The following is a 22,826-nucleotide window of genomic DNA, read 5'->3' on the forward strand; positions in this document are numbered from 1 at the left end:
AACGGTGTAGATATTTCCATGTTTATACAGATAGCGGTGAAGATGTATGCATGTTTACACAGATAGTGGTGTAGATATTTCCATGTTCATACAGACAGCGGTGTAGATATTTCCATGTTCATCCAGATGGCTTTGTAGATATATCCATGTTCATACAGATAGCGGTGTAGATATTTCCATGTTCATACAGATAGTGGTGTAGATATTTCCATGTTCATACAGATAGCGGTGTAGCCATTTCTATGTTCATACAGATAGCGGTGTAGATATTTCCATGTTCATACAGATAGCGGTGTAGATATTTCCATATTCATACAGATAACGGTGCTGATATTTCCATGTTTATACAGGTAGCGGTGTAGATATTTCCATGTTTATACAGATAGCGGTGTAGATATTTCCTGGTTTATACTGATAGCGGTGTAGATATTTCCAGGTTTATACAGATAGCGGTGTAGATATCTCCATGTTAATATAGATGGCGGTGTAGATATTTATATGTTCATACAGATGACGGTGCAGATATTTCCATGTTCATATAGATGGCGGTGTAGATATTTCCATTTTTATAGAGATAGCGGGGTAGTTATATCCATGTGTAAAGAGATAGCTTTGTAGACATTTCCATGTATATGCAGATATCTGTGTAGATATTTCCATTTTCATGCAGATAGCGGTGTAGATATTTCCATGTTCAAACAGATAGCGGTTTAGGTATTTCCATGTTCATACAGATAGCGGTGTAGATATTTCCATGTTCATACAGATAGCGGTGTAGCTATTTCCACGTTCATACATATAGCGGTGTTGATATTTCCATGTGTATACAGATAGCGGTGAAGATGTATGCATGTTTACACAGATAGCGGAGTAGATATTTCCAAGTTCTTACAGATAGCGGTGTAGATATTTCCATGTTCATCCAGATGGCTGTGTAGATATATCCATGTTCATACAGATAGCGGTGTAGATATTTATATGTTCATTCAGATGTCGGTGCAGATATTTCCATGTTCATACAGATGGCGGTGTAGATATTTCCATGTTCAAACTGATAGCAGTGTAGTTATTTCCGTGTGTAAAGAGATAGCTGTGTAGATATTTCCATGTATATGCCGATAGCAGTGTAGATATTTCCATTTTCATGCAGATAGCGGTGTAGCTATTTCCATGTTCATACATATAGCGGTGTAGATATTTCCATGTTTATACAGATAGCGGTGAAGATGTATGCATGTTTACACAGATAGCGGAGTAGATATTTCCAGGTTCTTACAGATAGCGGTGTAGATATTTCCATGTTCATCCAGATGGCTGTGTAGATATATCCATGTTCATACAGATAGCGGTGTAGATATTTCCATGTTCATACAGATAGTGGTGTAGATATTTCCATGTTGATACAGATAGCGGTGTAGCTATTTCCATGTTCATAAAGATAGCGGTGTAGATATTTTCATGTTCGTACAGATAGCGGTGTAGATATTTCCATGTTCATACAGATAGCTGTGCTGATATTTCCATGTTTATTCAGGTAGCGGTGTAGATATTTCCATGTTTATACAGATAGTGGTCTGGATCTTTCCATGTTTAGACAGATAGCGGTGTAGATATTTCCAGGTTTATACAGATAGCGGTGTAGATATCTCCATTTAATACAGATGGCGGTGTAGATATTTATATGTTCATACAGATGGCGGTGCAGATATTTCCATGTTCATACAGATGGCGCTGTAGATATTTCCATGTTTATAGAGATAGCGGTGTTGTTATTTCCATGTGTAAAGAGATAGCTTTGTGGATATTTCCATGTATATGCAGATAGCTGTGTAGATATTTCCATTTTCATGCAGATAGCGGTGTAGATATTTCCATGTTCAAACAGCTAGCGGTGTAGATATTTCCATGTTCATACAGATAGCGGTGTAGATATTTCTATGTTCATACAGATAGCGGTGTAGATATTTCCATGTTCATACAGATGGCGGTGTATATATTACCATGTTTATAGAGATAGCGGTGTAGGTATATCCATGTGTAAAGAGATAGCTTTGTAGACATTTCCATGTATATGCAGATAGTTGTGTAGATATTTCCATTTTCATGCAGATAGCGGTGTAGATATTTCCATGTTCAAACAGATAGCGGTGTAGATATTTCCATGTTCATACAGATAGCGGTGTAGATATTTCCATGTTTATACTGATAGCGGTGAAGATGTATGCATGTTTACACAGATAGCGGTGTATATATTTCCATTTTCATACAGATAGCTGTGTAGATATTTCCATGTTCATCCAGATAGCGGTGTAGATATTTCCATGTTCATACAGATAGCGGTGTAGATATTTCCATGTTCATACAGATAGCGGTGTAGATATTTCCATGTTCATCCAGATAGCGGTGTAGCAATTTCCATGTTCATACAGATAGTTGTGTAGATATTTCCATGTTCATCCAGATGTCTGTGTAGATATATCCATGTTCATACAGATGGCGGTGAAGATATTTCCATGTTCATACAGATAGCCGTGTAGATGTTTCCATGTTCATACAGATAGTGTTGAAGATATTTCCATATTCATACAGATAGAGGTGTAGCTATTTCCATGTTCATACAGATAGCGGTGTAGATATTTCCATGTTCATCCAGATGGCTGTGTAGATATATCCATGTTCATACATATGGCGGTGAAGATATTTCCATGTTCATTCGGATATCTGCGTAGATATTTCCATGTTCATACAGATAGCGGTGTAGATATTTCCATGTTCATACAGATAGAGGGGCTGATATTTCCATGTTCATACAGAGAGCGGTGCTGATATTTCCATGTTTATACAGGTAGCGGTGTAGATATTTCCATGTTTATACAGGTAGCGGTGTTGATATTTCCATGTTTATACAGGTAGCGGTGTAGATATTACCATGTTCATACAGATAACGGTGTAGATATTTCCATGTTTATACAGATAGCGGTGAAGATGTATGCTTGTTTACACAGATAGCGGTGTAGATATTTCCATGTTCATACAGATAGTAGTGTAGATATTTCCATGTTCATCCAGATGGCTGTGTAGATATATCCATGTTCATACAGATAGCGGTGTAGATATTTCCATGTTCATACAGATAGTGGTGTAGATATTTCCATGTTCAAACAGATAGCGGTGTAGCTATTTCCATGTTCATACAGATAGCGGTGTAGATATTTCCATGTTCATAAAGATAGCGGTGTAGATATTTCCATGTTCATACAGATAGCGGTGCTGATATTTCCATGTTTATACAGGTAGCGGTGTAGATTTTTCCATGTTTATACAGATAGCGGTGTAGATATTTCCATGTTTATACAGATAGCAGTGTAGATATCTCCATCTTAATATAGATGGCGGTGTAGATATTTATATGTTCATTCAGATGTCGGTGCAGATGTTTCCATGTTCATACAGATGGCGGTGTAGATATTTCAATGTTTATAGAGATAGCGGTGTAGTTATATCCATGTGTAAAGAGATAGCTTTGTAGACATTTCCATGTATATGCAGATAGCTGTGTAGATATTTCCATTTTCATGCAGATAGCAGTGTAGATATTTCCATTTTCATCCAGATGGCTGTGTAGATATATCCATGTTCATACAGATGGCGGTGAAGATATTTCCATGTTCATACAGATAGCGGTGTAGCTATTTCCCTGTTCATACAGATAGCGGTGTAGATATTTCCATGTTCATCCAGATGGCTTTGTAGATATATCCATGTTCATACAGATGGCGGTGAAGATATTTCCATGTTCATATGGATAGCGGTGTAGATATTTCCATGTTCATACAGATAGCGGTGTAGATATTTCCATGTTCATACGGATAGAGGGGCTGATATTTCCATGTTCATACAGAGAGCGGTGCAGATATTTCCATGTTTATACAGGTTGCGGTGTAGATATTTCCATGTTTATACAGATAGCGGTTTAGATATTTCCATGTTTATATAGATAGCGGTGTAGATATTTCCATGTTCATCCAGATGACTGTGTAGATATATCCATGTTCATAGAGATAGAGGTGTAGATATTTCCATGTTCATACAGATAGTGGTGTAGCTATTTCCACGTTCATACAGATGGCGGTGTAGATATTTCCATGTTCAAACTGATAGCGGTGTAGGTATTTCCATGTGTAAAGAGATAGCTGTGTAGATATTTCCATGTATATGCAGATAGCAGTGTAGATATTTCCATTTTCATGCAGATAGCGGTGTAGATATTTCCATGTTCAAACAGATAGCAGTGAAGATATTTCCATGTTCATACAGATAGCGGTGTAGATATTTCCATGTTGATACAAATAGCAGTGTAGATATTTCCATGTTCATACATATAGCGGTGAAGATGTATGCATGTTTACACAGATAGCGGTGTAGATATTTCCATGTTCATCCAGATGGCTGTGTAGATATATCCATGTTCATACAGATAGCATTGAAGATATTTCCATGTTCATACAGATAGCGGTGTAGATATTTCCATGTTCATACAGATAGCGGTGTAGATATTTCCATGTTCATACAGATAGCGGTGCTGATATTTCCATGTTTATACAGGTAGCGGTGTAGATTTTTCCATGTTTATACAGATAGCGGTGTAGATATTTCCATGTTTATACAGATAGCAGTGTAGATATCTCCATCTTAATATAGATGGCGGTGTAGATATTTATATGTTCATTCAGATGTCGGTGCAGATGTTTCCATGTTCATACAGATGGCGGTGTAGATATTTCAATGTTTATAGAGATAGCGGTGTAGTTATATCCATGTGTAAAGAGATAGCTTTGTAGACATTTCCATCTATATGCAGATAGCTGTGTAGATATTTCCATGTTCATACAGATAGCGGTGCTGATATTTCCATGTTTATACAGGTAGCGGTGTAGATTTTTCCATGTTTATACAGATAGCGGTGTAGATATTTCCATATTTATACAGATAGCAGTGTAGATATCTCCATCTTAATATAGATGGCGGTGTAGATATTTATATGTTCATTCAGATGTCGGTGCAGATGTTTCCATGTTCATGCAGATGGCGGTGTAGATATTTCAATGTTTATAGAGATAGCGGTGTAGTTATATCCATGTTTAAAGAGATAGCTTTGTAGACATTTCCATGTATATGCAGATAGCTGTGTAGATATTTCCATTTTCATGCAGATAGCAGTGTAGATATTTCCATTTTCATCCAGATGGCTGTGTAGATATATCCATGTTCATACAGATGGCGGTGAAGATATTTCCATGTTCATACAGATAGCGGTGTAGCTATTTCCCTGTTCATACAGATAGCGGTGTAGATATTTCCATGTTCATCCAGATGGCTTTGTAGATATATCCATGTTCAAACAGATGGCGGTGAAGATATTTCCATGTTCATATGGATAGCGGTGTAGATATTTCCATGTTCATACAGATAGCGGTGTAGATATTTCCATGTTCATACAGATAGAGGGGCTGATATTTCCATGTTCATACAGAGAGCGGTGCAGATATTTCCATGTTTATACAGGTTGCGGTGTAGATATTTCCATGTTTATACAGGTAGCGGTTTAGATATTTCCATGTTTATACAGATAGCGGTGTAGATATTTCCATGTTCATCCAGATGACTGTGTAGATATATCCATGTTCATAGAAATAGAGGTGTAGATATTTCCATGTTCATACAGGTAGTGCTGTAGATATTTCCATGTTCATACAGATAGTGGTGTAGCTATTTCCACGTTCATACAGATGGCGGTGTAGATATTTCCATGTTCAAACTGATAGCGGTGTAGGTATTTCCATGTGTAAAGAGATAGCTGTGTAGATATTTCCATGTATATGCAGATAGCAGTGTAGATATTTCCATTTTCATGCAGATAGCGGTGTAGATATTTCCATGTTCAAACAGATAGCAGTGAAGATATTTCCATGTTCATACAGATAGCGGTGTAGATATTTCCATGTTGATACAAATAGCAGTGTAGATATTTCCATGTTCATACATATAGCGGTGAAGATGTATGCATGTTTACACAGATAGCGGTGTAGATATTTCCATGTTCATCCAGATGGCTGTGTAGATATATCCATGTTCATACAGATAGCGTTGAAGATATTTCCATGTTCATACAGATAGCGGTGTAGCTATTTCCATGTTCATACAGATAGCGGTGTAGATATTTCCATGTTTATACAGATAGCGGTGAAGATGTATGCATGTTTACACAGATAGCGGAGTAGATATTTCCAGGTTCTTACAGATAGCGGTGTAGATATTTCCATGTTCATCCAGATGGCTGTGTAGATATACCCATGTTCATACAGATAGCTGTGTAGATATTTCCATGTTCATACAGATAGTGGTGTAGATATTTCCATGTTGATACAGATAGCGGTGTAGCTATTTCCATGTTCGTACAGATAGCGGTGTAGATATTTCCATGTTCATACAGATAGCTGTGCTGATATTTCCATGTTTATTCAGGTAGCTGTGTAGATATTTCCATGTTTATACAGATAGCGGTGTGGATCTTTCCATGTTTATACAGATAGAGGTGTAGATATTTCTATGTTTATACAGATAGCGGTGTAGATATCTCCATCTTAATACAGATGGCGGTGTAGATATTTATATGTTCATACAGATGGCGGTGCAGATATTTCCATGTTCATACAGATGGCGGTGTAGATATTTCCATGTTTATAGAGATAGCGGTGTAGTTATTTCCATGTGTAAAGAGATAGCTTTGTGGATATTTCCATGTATATGCAGGTAGCTGTGTAGATATTTCCATTTTCATGCAAATAGCGGTGTAGATATTTCCAAGTTCAAACAGATAGCGGTGTAGATATTTCCATGTTCATACAGATAGCGGTGTAGATATTTCCATGTTCATACAGATAGCGGTGAAGATGTTTGCATGTTTACACAGATAGCGGTGTATATATTTCCATGTTCATACAGATAGCGGTGTAGATATTTCCATGTTCATCCAGATGGCTGTGTAGATATATCCATGTTCATACAGATGGCAGTGATGATATTTCCATGTTCATGCAGATAGCGGTGTAGATATTTCCATGTTCATACAGATTGTGTTGTAGATATTTCCATGTTCATACAGATAGCGGTGTAGCTATTTCCATGTTCATACTGATAGCGGTGTAGATATTTCCATCTTCATCCAGATGGCTGTGTAGATATATCCATGTTCATACAGATGGCGGTGAAGATATTTCCATGTTCAGACAGATAGCGGTGTAGATATTTCCATGTTCTTACAGATTGCGGTGTAGATATCTCCATGTTCATACAGATAGAGGGGCTGATATTGCTATGTTCATGCAGATAGCGGTGCTGATATTTCCATGTTTATACAGGTAGCGGTGTAGATATTTCTATGTTTATACAGATAGAGGTGTAGTTATTTCCATGTATATACAGATAGCGGTGTAGATATTTCCAGGTTTATACAGACAGCGGTGTAGATATTTCCAAGTTTATACAGATTGCGGTGAAGATATCTCCATCTTAATACAGATGGCGGTGTAGATATTTATATGTTCATACAGATGGCAGTGCAGATATTTCCATGTTCATACAGATGGCGGTGTATATATTTCCATGTTTATAAAGATAGCGGTGTAGTTATTTCCATGTGTAAAGAGATAGCTTTGTAGATATTTCCATGTATATGCAGATAGCAGTGTAGATATTTCCATTTTCATGCAGATAGCGGTGTAGATATTTCCATGTTCAAACAGATAGCAGTGTAGATATTTCCATGTTCATACAGATAGCGGTGTAGATATTTCCATGTTGATACAAATAGCGGTGTAGATATTTCCATGTTCATACATATAGCGGTGAAGATGTATGCATGTTTACACAGATAGCGGTGTAGATATTTCCATGTTCATCCAGATGGCTGTGTAGATATATCCATGTTCATACAGATAGCGGTGAAGATATTTCCATGTTCATACAGATAGTGGTGTAGCTATTTCCATGTTCTTACAGATAGCGGTGTAGATATTTCCATGTTTATACAGATAGCGGTGAAGTTGTATGCATGTTTACACAGATAACGGAGTAGATATTTCCAGGTTCTTACAGATAGCGGTGTAGATATTTCCATGTTCATCCAGATGGCTGTGTAGATATATCCATGTTCATACAGATAGCGGTGTAGATATTTCCATGTTCATACAGATAGTGGTGTAGATATTTACATGTTGATACAGATAGCGGTGTAGCTATTTCCATGTTCATACAGATAGCGGTGTAGATATTTCCATGTTCGTACAGATAGCGGTGTAGATATTTCCATGTTCACACAGATAGCTGTGCTGATATTTCCATGTTTATTCAGGTAGCGGTGTAGATATTTCCGTGTTTATACAGATAGCGGTGTGGATCTTTCCATGTTTATACAGATAGCGGTGTAGATATTTCTATGTTTATACAGATAGCGGTGTAGATATCTCCATCTTAATACAGATGGCGTTGTAGATATTTATTTGTTCATACAGATGGCGGTGCAGATATTTCCATGTTCATACAGATGGCGGTGTAGATATTTCCATGTTTATAGAGATAGCGGTGTAGTTATTTCCATGTGTAAAGAGATAGCTTTGTGGATATTTCCATGTATATGCAGATAGCTGTGTAGATATTTCCATTTTCATGCAAATAGCGGTGTAGATATTTCCAAGTTCAAACAGATAGCAGTGAAGATATTTCCATGTTCATACAGATAGCGGTGTAGATATTTCCATGTTCATACAGATAGCGGTGAAGATGTATGCATGTTTACACAGATAGCGGTGTATATATTTCCATGTTCATACAGATAGCGGTGTAGATATTTCCATGTTCATCCAGATGGCTGTGTAGATATATCCATGTTCATACAGATGGCAGTGTTGATATTTCCATGTTCATACAGATAGCGGTGTAGATATTTCCATGTTCATACAGATAGTGTTGTAGATATTTCCATGTTCATACAGATAGCGGTGTAGCTATTTCCATCTTCATACAGATAGCGGTGTAGATATTTCCATGTTCATCCAGATGGCTGTGTAGATATATCCATGTTCATACAGATGGCGGTGAAGATATTTCCATGTTCAGACAGATAGCGGTGTAGATATTTCCATGTTCTTACAGATTGCTGTGTAGATATCTCCATGTTCATACAGATAGAGGGGCTGATATTGCTATGTTCATGCAGATAGCGGTGCTGATATTTCCATGTTTATACAGGTAGCGGTGTAGATATTTCTATGTTTATACAGATAGAGGTGTAGTTATTTCCATGTATATACAGATAGCGGTGTAGATACTTCCAGGTTTATACAGACAGCGGTGTAGATATTTCCAAGTTTATACAGATTGCGGTGAAGATATCTCCATCTTAATACAGATGGCGGTGTAGATATTTATATGTTCATACAGATGGCAGTGCAGATATTTCCATGTTCATACAGATGGCGGTGTATATATTTCCATGTTTATAAAGATAGCGGTGTAGTTATTTCCATGGGTAAAGAGATAGCTTTGTAGATATTTCCATGTATATGCAGATAGCAGTGTAGATATTTCCATTTTCATGCAGATAGCGGTGTAGATATTTCCATGTTCAAACAGATAGCAGTGTAGATATTTCCATGTTCATACAGATAGCGGTGTAGATATTTCCATGTTGATACAAATAGCGGTGTAGATATTTCCATGTTCATACATATAGCGCTGAAGATGTATGCATGTTTACACAGATAGCGGTGTAGATATTTCCATGTTCATCCAGATGGCTGTGTAGATATATCCATGTTCATACAGATAGCGGTGAAGATATTTCCATGTTCATACAGATAGCGGTGTAGCTGTTTCCATGTTCATACAGATAGCGGTGTAGATATTTCCATGTTTATACAGATAGCGGTGAAGATGTATGCATGTTTACACAGATAGCGGAGTAGATATTTCCAGGTTCTTACAGATAGCGGTGTAGATATTTCCATGTTCATCTAGATGGCTGTGTAGATATATCCATGTTCATACAGATAGCGGTGTAGATATTTCCATGTTCATACAGATAGTGGTGTAGATATTTCCATGTTGATAAAGATAGCGTTGTAGCTATTTCCATGTTCATACAGATAGCGGTGTAGATATTTCCATGTTCGTACAGATAGCGGTGTAGATATTTCCATGTTCATACAGATAGCTGTGCTGATATTTCCATGTTTATTCAGGTAGCGGTGTAGATATTTCCATGTTTATACAGATAGCGGTGTGGATCTTTCCATGTTTATACAGATAGCGGTGTAGATATTTCTATGTTTATACAGATAGCGGTGTAGATATCTCCATCTTAATACAGATGGCGGTGTAGATATTTATATGTTCATACAGATGGTGGTGCAGACATTTCCATGTTCATACAGATGGCGGTGTAGATATTTCCATGTTTATAGAGATAGCGGTGTAGTTATTTCCATGTGTAAAGAGATAGCTTTGTGGATATTTCCATGTATATGCAGATAGCTGTGTAGATATTTCCATTTTCATGCAAATAGCGGTGTAGATATTTCCAAGTTCAAACAGATAGCGGTGTAGATATTTCCATGTTCATACAGATAGCGGTGTAGATATTTCCATGTTCATACAGATAGCGGTGAAGATGTATGCATGTTTACACAGATAGCGGTGTATATATTTCCATGTTCATACAGATAGCGGTGTAGATATTTCCATGTTCATCCAGATGGCTGTGTAGATATATCCATGTTCATACAGATGGCAGTGATGATATTTCCATGTTCATACAGATAGCGGTGTAGATATTTCCATGTTCATACAGATAGAGGGGCTGATATTTCCATGTTCATACAGATAGCGGTGCTGATATTTCAATGTTTATACAGGTAGCGTGGTAGATATTTCCATGTTTATACAGATAGCGGTGTAGATATTTCCATGTTTATACAGATAGCGGTGTAGATATTTCCATGTTCAAACAGATAGCTGTGTAGATATTTCCATGTTCATGCAGATAGCAGTTTAGATATTTCCATGTTTATACAGATAGCGGTGAAGATGTATGCATGTTTACACAGATAGCGGTGTAGATATTTCCGTGTTCATACAGATACCGGTGTAGATATTTCCATGTTCATCCAGATGGCTGTGTAGATATATCCATGTTCATCCAGATGGCGTTGTAGATATTTCCATGTTCATACAGATAGCGGTGTAGTTATTTCCATGTGTAAAGTGATAGCTGTGTAGATATTTCCATGTAAATGCAGATAGCTGTGTAGATATTTCCATTTTCATGCAGATAGCGGTTTAGATATTTCCATGTTCAAACAGATAGCGGTGCTGATATTTCCATGTTTATACAGGTAGCGGTGTAGATATTTCCATGTTTATACAGGTAGCGGTGTAGGTATTTCCAAGTTTATACAGAGATCGGTGAAGATATCTCCATCTTAATCCAGATGGCGGTGTAGATATTTATATGTTCATACAGATGGCGGTGCAGATATTTCCATGTTCATACAGATGGCGCTGTAGATATTTAGATGTTTATAGAGATAGCGTTGTAGTTATTTCAATGTGTATAGAGATAGCTTTGTAGATATTTCCGTGTATATGCAGATAGCTGTTTAGATATTTGTATTTTCATGCAGATAGCGGTTTAGATATTTCCATGTTCAAACAGATAGCGGTGTAGATATTTCCAAGTTTATACAGAGAGCGGTGAAGATATCTCCATCTTAATCCAGATGGCGGTGTAGATATTTATATGTTGATACAGATGGCGGTGCAGATATTTCCATGTTCATACAGATGGCGCTGTAGATATTTAGATGTTTATAGAGATAGCGTTGTAGTTATTTCCATGTGTATAGAGATTGCTTTGTAGATATTTCCGTGTATATGCAGATAGCTGTTTAGATATTTCTATTTTCATGCAGATAGCGGTTTAGATATTTCCATGTTCAAACAGATAGCGGTGTAGATATTTCCATGTTCATACAGATAGCGGTGTAGATATTTCCATGTTTATACAGATAGCGGTGAAGATGTATGCATGTTTACACAGATATTGGTGTCGATATTTCCATGTTCATACAGATAGCGGTGTAGATATTTCCATGTTCATCCAGATGGCTGTGTAGATATATCCATGTTCATACAGATAGCGGTGTAGATATTTCCATGTTCATACAGATAGCGGTGTAGATATTTCCATGTTCATACAGATAGCGGTGTAGCTATTTCCATGTTCATACAGATAGCGGTGTAGATATTTCCATGTTCGTACAGATAGCGGTGTAGATATTTCCACGTTCATACAGATAGCTGTGCTGATATTTCCATGTTTATACATGTAGCGGTGTAGATATTTCCATGTTTATACAGATAGCGGTGTAGATATTTCCATGTTTATACAGATAGCGTTGTCGATATTTCCAGGTTTATACAGATAGCGGTGTAGATATCTCCATCTTAATACAGATGGCGGTGTAGATATATATATGTTCATATAGAAGGCGGTGCAGATATTTCCATATTCATAGAGATGGCGGTGTAGATATTTCCATGTTTATAGAGATAGCGGTGTAGTTATTTCCATGTGTAAAGAGATAGCTTTGTAGACAATTCCATGTATATGCAGATCGCTGTGTAGATATTTCCATTTCCATGCAGATAGCGGTGTAGATATTTCCATGTTCAAACAGATAGCGGTGTAGATATTTCCATGTTCATACAGATAGCGGTGTAGATATTTCCATGTTTATACAGATAGCGGTGAAGGTGTATGCATGTTTAGACAGATAGCGGTGTATATATTTCCATGTTCTTACAGATAGCTCTGTTGATATTTCCATGTTCATCCAGATGGCTGTGTAGATATATCCATGTACATACAGATGGCGGTGAAGATATTTCCATGTTCATACAGATAGCTGTGTAGCTATTTCCATGTTCATACAGATAGCGGTGTGGATCTTTCCATGTTCATACAGATAGAGGGGCTGATATTGCTATGTTCATGCAGATAGCGGTGCTGATATTTCCATGTTTATACAGGTAGCGGTGTAGATATTTCTATGTTTATACAGATAGAGGTGTAGTTATTTCCATGTATATACAGATAGCGGTGTAGATATTTCCAGGTTTATACAGACAGCGGTGTAGATATTTCCAAGTTTATACAGATTGCGGTGAAGATATCTCCATCTTAATACAGATGGCGGTGTAGATATTTATATGTTCATACAGATGGCAGTGCAGATATTTCCATGTTCATAAAGATGGCGGTGTATATATTTCCATGTTTATAAAGATAGCGGTGTAGTTATTTCCATGTGTAAAGAGATAGCTTTGTAGATATTTCCATGTATATGCAGATAGCAGTGTAGATATTTCCATTTTCATGCAGATAGCGGTGTAGATATTTCCATGTTCAAACAGATAGCAGTGTAGATATTTCCATGTTCATACAGATAGCGGTGTAGATATTTCCATGTTGATACAAATAGCGGTGTAGATATTTCCATGTTCATACATATAGCGGTGAAGATGTATGCATGTTTACACAGATAGCGGTGTAGATATTTCCATTTTCATCCAGATGGCTGTGTAGATATATCCATGTTCATACAGATAGCGGTGAAGATATTTCCATGTTCATACAGATAGTGGTGTAGCTATTTCCATGTTCATACAGATAGCGGTGTAGATATTTCCATGTTTATACAGATAGCGGTGAAGTTGTATGCATGTTTACACAGATAACGGAGTAGATATTTCCAGGTTCTTACAGATAGCGGTGTAGATATTTCCATGTTCATCCAGATGGCTGTGTAGATATATCCATGTTCATACAGATAGCGGTGTAGATATTTCCATGTTCATACAGATAGTGGTGTAGATATTTACATGTTGATACAGATAGCGGTGTAGCTATTTCCATGTTCATACAGATAGCGGTGTAGATATTTCCATGTTCGTACAGATAGCGGTGTAGATATTTCCATGTTCACACAGATAGCTGTGCTGATATTTCCATGTTTATTCAGGTAGCGGTGTAGATATTTCCGTGTTTATACAGATAGCGGTGTGGATCTTTCCATGTTTATACAGATAGCGGTGTAGATATTTCTATGTTTATACAGATAGCGGTGTAAATATCTCCATCTTAATACAGATGGCGTTGTAGATATTTATTTGTTCATACAGATGGCGGTGCAGATATTTCCATGTTCATACAGATGTCGGTGTAGATATTTCCATGTTTATAGAGATAGCGGTGTAGTTATTTCCATGTGTAAAGAGATAGCTTTGTGGATATTTCCATGTATATGCAGATAGCTGTGTAGATATTTCCATTTTCATGCAAATAGCGGTGTAGATATTTCCAAGTTCAAACAGATAGCGGTGTAGATATTTCCATGTTCATACAGATAGCGGTGTAGATATTTCCATGTTCATACAGATAGCGGTGAAGATGTATGCATGTTTACACAGATAGCGGTGTATATATTTCCATGTTCATACAGATAGCGGTGTAGATATTTCCATGTTCATCCAGATGGCTGTGTAGATATATCCATGTTCATACAGATGGCAGTGATGATATTTCCATGTTCATACAGATAGCGGTGTAGATATTTCCATGTTCATACAGATAGTGTTGTAGATATTTCCATGTTCATACAGATAGCGGTGTAGCTATTTCCATGTTCATACAGATAGCGGTGTAGATATTTCCATGTTCATCCAGATGGCTGTGTAGATATATCCATGTTCATACAGATGGCGGTGAAGATATTTCCATGTTCAGACAGATAGCGGTGTAGATATTTCCATGTTCTTACAGATTGCGGTGTAGATATCTCCATGTTCATACAGATAGAGGGGCTGATATTGCTATGTTCATGCAGATAGCGGTGCTGATATTTCCATGTTTATACAGGTAGCGGTGTAGATATTTCTATGTTTATACAGATAGAGGTGTAGTTATTTCCATGTATATACAGATAGCGGTGTAGATACTTCCAGGTTTATACAGACAGCGGTGTAGATATTTCCAAGTTTATACAGATTGCGGTGAAGATATCTCCATCTTAATACAGATGGCGGTGTAGATATTTATATGTTCATACAGATGGCAGTGCAGATATTTCCATGTTCATACAGATGGCGGTGTATATATTTCCATGTTTATAAAGATAGCGGTGTAGTTATTTCCATGTGTAAAGAGATAGCTTTGTAGATATTTCCATGTATATGCAGATAGCAGTGTAGATATTTCCATTTTCATGCAGATAGCGGTGTAGATATTTCCATGTTCAAACAGATAGCAGTGTAGATATTTCCATGTTCATACAGATAGCGGTGTAGATATTTCCATGTTGATACAAATAGCGGTGTAGATATTTCCATGTTCATACATATAGCGGTGAAGATGTATGCATGTTTACACAGATAGCGGTGTAGATATTTCCATGTTCATCCAGATGGCTGTGTAGATATATCCATGTTCATACAGATAGCGGTGTAGATATTTCCATGTTCATACAGATAGTGGTGTAGATATTTCCATGTTGATACAGATAGCGTTGTAGCTATTTCCATGTTCATACAGATAGCGGTGTAGATATTTCCATGTTCGTACAGATAGCGGTGTAGATATTTCCATGTTCATACAGATAGCTGTGCTGATATTTCCATGTTTATTCAGGTAGCGGTGTAGATATTTCCATGTTTATACAGATAGCGGTGTGGATCTTTCCATGTTTATACAGATAGCGGTGTAGATATTTCTATGTTTATACAGATAGCGGTGTAGATATCTCCATCTTAATACAGATGGCGGTGTAGATATTTATATGTTCATACAGATGGCGGTGCAGATATTTCCATGTTCATACAGATGTAGGTGTAGATATTTCCATGTTTATAGAGATAGCGGTGTAGTTATTTCCATGTGTAAAGAGATAGCTTTGTGGATATTTCCATGTATATGCAGATAGCTGTGTAGATATTTCCATTTTCATGCAAATAGCGGTGTAGATATTTCCAAGTTCAAACAGATAGCGGTGTAGATATTTCCATGTTCATACAGATAGCGGTGTAGATATTTCCATGTTCATACAGATAGCGGTGAAGATGTATGCATGTTTACACAGATAGCGGTGTATATATTTCCATGTCCATACAGATAGCGGTGTAGATATTTCCATGTTCATCCAGATGGCTGTGTAGATATATCCATGTTCATACAGATGGCAGTGATGATATTTCCATGTTCATACAGATAGCGGTGTAGATATTTCCATGTTCATACAGATAGTGTTGTAGATATTTCCATGTTCATACAGATAGCGGTGTAGCTATTTCCATGTTCATACAGATAGCGGTGTAGATATTTCCATGTTCATCCAGATGGCTGTGTAGATATATCCATGTTCATACAGATGGCGGTGAAGATATTTCCATGTTCAGACAGATAGCGGTGTAGATATTTCCATGTTCTTACAGATTGCGGTGTAGATATCTCCATGTTCATACAGATAGAGGGGCTGATATTGCTATGTTCATGCAGATAGCGGTGCTGATATTTCCATGTTTATACAGGTAGCGGTGTAGATATTTCTATGTTTATACAGATAGAGGTGTAGTTATTTCCATGTATATACAGATAGCGGTGTAGATACTTCCAGGTTTATACAGACAGCGGTGTAGATATTTCCAAGTTTATACAGATTGCGGTGAAGATATCTCCATCTTAATACAGATGGCGGTGTAGATATTTATATGTTCATACAGATGGCAGTGCAGATATTTCCATGTTCATACAGATGGCGGTGTATATATTTCCATGTTTATAAAGATAGCGGTGTAGTTATTTCCATGTGTAAAGAGATAGCTTTGTAGATATTTCCATGTATATGCAGATAGCAGTGTAGATATTTCCATTTTCATGCAGATAGCGGTGTAGATATTTCCATGTTCAAACAGATAGCAGTGTAGATATTTCCATGTTCATACAGATAGCGGTGTAGATATTTCCATGTTGATACAAATAGCGGTGTAGATATTTCCATGTTCATACATATAGCGGTGAAGATGTATGCATGTTTACACAGATAGCGGTGTAGATATTTCCATGTTCATCCAGATGGCTGTGTAGATATATCCATGTTCATACAGATAGCGGTGTAGATATTTCCATGTTCATACAGATAGTGGTGTAGATATTTCCATGTTGATACAGATAGCGTTGTAGCTATTTCCATGTTCATACAGATAGCGGTGTAGATATTTCCATGTTCGTACAGATAGCGGTGTAGATATTTCCATGTTCATACAGATAGCTGTGCTGATATTTCCATGTTTATTCAGGTAGCGGTGTAGATATTTCCATGTTTATACAGATAGCGGTGTGGATCTTTCCATGTTTATACAGATAGCGGTGTAGATATTTCTATGTTTATACAGATAGCGGTGTAGATATCTCCATCTTAATACAGATGGCGGTGTAGATATTTATATGTTCATACAGATGGCGGTGCAGATATTTCCATGTTCATACAGATGGCGGTGTAGATATTTCCATGTTTATAGAGATAGCGGTGTAGTTATTTCCATGTGTAAAGAGATAGCTTTGTGGATATTTCCATGTATATGCAGATAGCTGTGTAGATATTTCCATTTTCATGCAAATAGCGGTGTAGATATTTCCAAGTTCAAACAGATAGCGGTGTAGATATTTCCATGTTCATACAGATAGCGGTGTAGATATTTCCATGTTCATACAGATAGCGGTGAAGATGTATGCATGTTTACACAGATAGCGGTGTATATATTTCCATGTTCATACAGATAGCGGTGTAGATATTTCCATGTTCATCCAGATGGCTGTGTAGATATATCCATGTTCATACAGATGGCAGTGATGATATTTCCATGTTCATACAGATAGCGGTGTAGATATTTCCATGTTCATACAGATAGAGGGGCTGATATTTCCATGTTCATACAGATAGCGGTGCTGATATTTCAATGTTTATACAGGTAGCGTGGTAGATATTTCCATGTTTATACAGATAGCGGTGTAGATATTTCCATGTTTATACAGATAGCGGTGTAGATATTTCCATGTTCAAACAGATAGCTGTGTAGATATTTCCATGTTCATGCAGATAGCAGTTTAGATATTTCCATGTTTATACAGATAGCGGTGAAGATGTATGCATGTTTACACAGATAGCGGTGTAGATATTTCCGTGTTCATACAGATACCGGTGTAGATATTTCCATGTTCATCCAGATGGCTGTGTAGATATATCCATGTTCATCCAGATGGCGTTGTAGATATTTCCATGTTCATACAGATAGCGGTGTAGTTATTTCCATGTGTAAAGTGATAGCTGTGTAGATATTTCCATGTAAATGCAGATAGCTGTGTAGATATTTCCATTTTCATGCAGATAGCGGTTTAGATATTTCCATGTTCAAACAGATAGCGGTGCTGATATTTCCATGTTTATACAGGTAGCGGTGTAGATATTTCCATGTTTATACAGGTAGCGGTGTAGGTATTTCCAAGTTTATACAGAGAGCGGTGAAGATATCTCCATCTTAATCCAGATGGCGGTGTAGATATTTATATGTTCATACAGATGGCGGTGCAGATATTTCCATGTTCATACAGATGGCGCTGTAGATATTTAGATGTTTATAGAGATAGCGTTGTAGTTATTTCAATGTGTATAGAGATAGCTTTGTAGATATTTCCGTGTATATGCAGATAGCTGTTTAGATATTTGTATTTTCATGCAGATAGCGGTTTAGATATTTCCATGTTCAAACAGATAGCGGTGTAGATATTTCCAAGTTTATACAGAGAGCGGTGAAGATATCTCCATCTTAATCCAGATGGCGGTGTAGATATTTATATGTTGATACAGATGGCGGTGCAGATATTTCCATGTTCATACAGATGGCGCTGTAGATATTTAGATGTTTATAGAGATAGCGTTGTAGTTATTTCCATGTGTATAGAGATTGCTTTGTAGATATTTCCGTGTATATGCAGATAGCTGTTTAGATATTTCTATTTTCATGCAGATAGCGGTTTAGATATTTCCATGTTCAAACAGATAGCGGTGTAGATATTTCCATGTTCATACAGATAGCGGTGTAGATATTTCCATGTTTATACAGATAGCGGTGAAGATGTATGCATGTTTACACAGATATTGGTGTCGATATTTCCATGTTCATACAGATAGCGGTGTAGATATTTCCATGTTCATCCAGATGGCTGTGTAGATATATCCATGTTCATACAGATAGCGGTGTAGATATTTCCATGTTCATACAGATAGCGGTGTAGATATTTCCATGTTCATACAGATAGCGGTGTAGCTATTTCCATGTTCATACAGATAGCGGTGTAGATATTTCCATGTTCGTACAGATAGCCGTGTAGATATTTCCATGTTCATACAGATAGCTGTGCTGATATTTCCATGTTTATACATGTAGCGGTGTAGATATTTCCATGTTTATACAGATAGCGGTGTAGATATTTCCATGTTTATACAGATAGCGTTGTCGATATTTCCAGGTTTATACAGATAGCGGTGTAGATATCTCCATCTTAATACAGATGGCGGTGTAGATATTTATATGTTCATATAGAAGGCGGTGCAGATATTTCCATATTCATAGAGATGGCGGTGTAGATATTTCCATGTTTATAGAGATAGCGGTGTAGTTATTTCCATGTGTAAAGAGATAGCTTTGTAGACAATTCCATGTATATGCAGATCGCTGTGTAGATATTTCCATTTCCATGCAGATAGCGGTGTAGATATTTCCATGTTCAAACAGATAGCGGTGTAGATATTTCCATGTTCATACAGATAGCGGTGTAGATATTTCCATGTTTATACAGATAGCGGTGAAGGTGTATGCATGTTTAGACAGATAGCGGTGTATATATTTCCATGTTCTTACAGATAGCTCTGTTGATATTTCCATGTTCATCCAGATGGCTGTGTAGATATATCCATGTACATACAGATGGCGGTGAAGATATTTCCATGTTCATACAGATAGCAGTGTTGATATTTCCATGTTCATACAGATAGCGGTGTAGATATTTCCATGTTCATACAGATAGCTGTGTAGCTATTTCCATGTTCATACAGATAGCGGTGTAGATATTTCCATGTTCGTACAGATAGCGGTGTAGATATTTCCATGTTCACACAGATAGCTGTGCTGATATTTCCATGTTTATTCAGGTAGCGGTGTAGATATTTCCGTGTTTATACAGATAGCGGTGTGGATCTTTCCATGTTTATACAGATAGCGGTGTAGATATTTCTATGTTTATACAGATAGCGGTGTAGATATCTCCATCTTAATACAGATGGCGTTGTAGATATTTATTTGTTCATACAGATGGCGGTGCAGATATTTCCATGTTCATACAGATGGCGGTGTAGATATTTCCATGTTTATAGAGATAGCGGTGTAGTTATTTCCATGTGTAAAGAGATAGCTTTGTGGATATTTCCATGTATATGCAGATAGCTGTGTAGACATTTCCATTTTCATGCAAATAGCGGTGTAGATATTTCCAAGTTCAAACAGATAGCGGTGTAGATATTTCCATGTTCATACAGATAGCGGTGTAGATATTTCCATGTTCATACAGATAGCGGTGAAGATGTATGCATGTTTACACAGATAGCGGTGTATATATTTCCATGTTCATACAGATAGCGGTGTAGATATTTCCATGTTCATCCAGATGGCTGTGTAGATATATCCATGTTCATACAGATGGCAGTGATGATATTTCCATGTTCATACAGATAGCGGTGTAGATATTTCCATGTTCATACAGATAGTGTTGTAGATATTTCCATGTTCATACAGATAGCGGTGTAGCTATTTCCATGTTCATACAGATAGCGGTGTAGATATTTCCATGTTCATCCAGATGGCTGTGTAGATATATCCATGTTCATACAGATGGCGGTGAAGATATTTCCATGTTCAGACAGATAGCGGTGTAGATATTTCCATGTTCTTACAGATTGCGGTGTAGATATCTCCATGTTCATACAGATAGAGGGGCTGATATTGCTATGTTCATGCAGATAGCGGTGCTGATATTTCCATGTTTATACAGGTAGCGGTGTAGATATTTCTATGTTTATACAGATAGAGGTGTAGTTATTTCCATGTATATACAGATAGCGGTGTAGATACTTCCAGGTTTATACAGACAGCGGTGTAGATATTTCCAAGTTTATACAGATTGCGGTGAAGATATCTCCATCTTAATACAGATGGCGGTGTAGATATTTATATGTTCATACAGATGGCAGTGCAGATATTTCCATGTTCATACAGATGGCGGTGTATATATTTCCATGTTTATAAAGATAGCGGTGTAGTTATTTCCATGTGTAAAGAGATAGCTTTGTAGATATTTCCATGTATATGCAGATAGCAGTGTAGATATTTCCATTTTCATGCAGATAGCGGTGTAGATATTTCCATGTTCAAACAGATAGCAGTGTAGATATTTCCATGTTCATACAGATAGCGGTGTAGATATTTCCATGTTGATACAAATAGCGGTGTAGATATTTCCATGTTCATACATATAGCGGTGAAGATGTATGCATGTTTACACAGATAGCGGTGTAGATATTTCCATGTTCATCCAGATGGCTGTGTAGATATATCCATGTTCATACAGATAGCGGTGAAGATATTTCCATGTTCATACAGATAGCGGTGTAGCTATTTCCATGTTCATACAGATAGCGGTGTAGATATTTCCATGTTTATACAGATAGCGGTGAAGATGTATGCATGTTTACACAGATAGCGGAGTAGATATTTCCAGGTTCTTACAGATAGCGGTGTAGATATTTCCATGTTCATCCAGATGGCTGTGTAGATATATCCATGTTCATACAGATAGCGGTGTAGATATTTCCATGTTCATACAGATAGTGGTGTAGATATTTCCATGTTGATACAGATAGCGTTGTAGCTATTTCCATGTTCATACAGATAGCGGTGTAGATATTTCCATGTTCGTACAGATAGCGGTGTAGATATTTCCATGTTCATACAGATAGCTGTGCTGATATTTCCATGTTTATTCAGGTAGCGGTGTAGATATTTCCATGTTTATACAGATAGCGGTGTGGATCTTTCCATGTTTATACAGATAGCGGTGTAGATATTTCTATGTTTATACAGATAGCGGTGTAGATATCTCCATCTTAATACAGATGGCGGTGTAGATATTTATATGTTCATACAGATGGCGGTGCAGATATTTCCATGTTCATACAGATGGCGGTGTAGATATTTCCATGTTTATAGAGATAGCGGTGTAGTTATTTCCATGTGTAAAGAGATAGCTTTGTGGATATTTCCATGTATATGCAGATAGCTGTGTAGATATTTCCATTTTCATGCAAATAGCGGTGTAGATATTTCCAAGTTCAAACAGATAGCGGTGTAGATATTTCCATGTTCATACAGATAGCGGTGTAGATATTTCCATGTTCATACAGATAGCGGTGAAGATGTATGCATGTTTACACAGATAGCGGTGTATATATTTCCATGTTCATACAGATAGAGGTGTAGCTATTTCCATGTTCATACAGATTGCGGTGTAGATATTTCCATGTTCATCCAGATGGCTGTGTAGA

This window comes from Gorilla gorilla, chromosome 4 (genome assembly GCF_029281585.2).
Source record: "Gorilla gorilla gorilla isolate KB3781 chromosome 4, NHGRI_mGorGor1-v2.1_pri, whole genome shotgun sequence".
Taxonomy (NCBI): domain Eukaryota; kingdom Metazoa; phylum Chordata; class Mammalia; order Primates; family Hominidae; genus Gorilla; species Gorilla gorilla.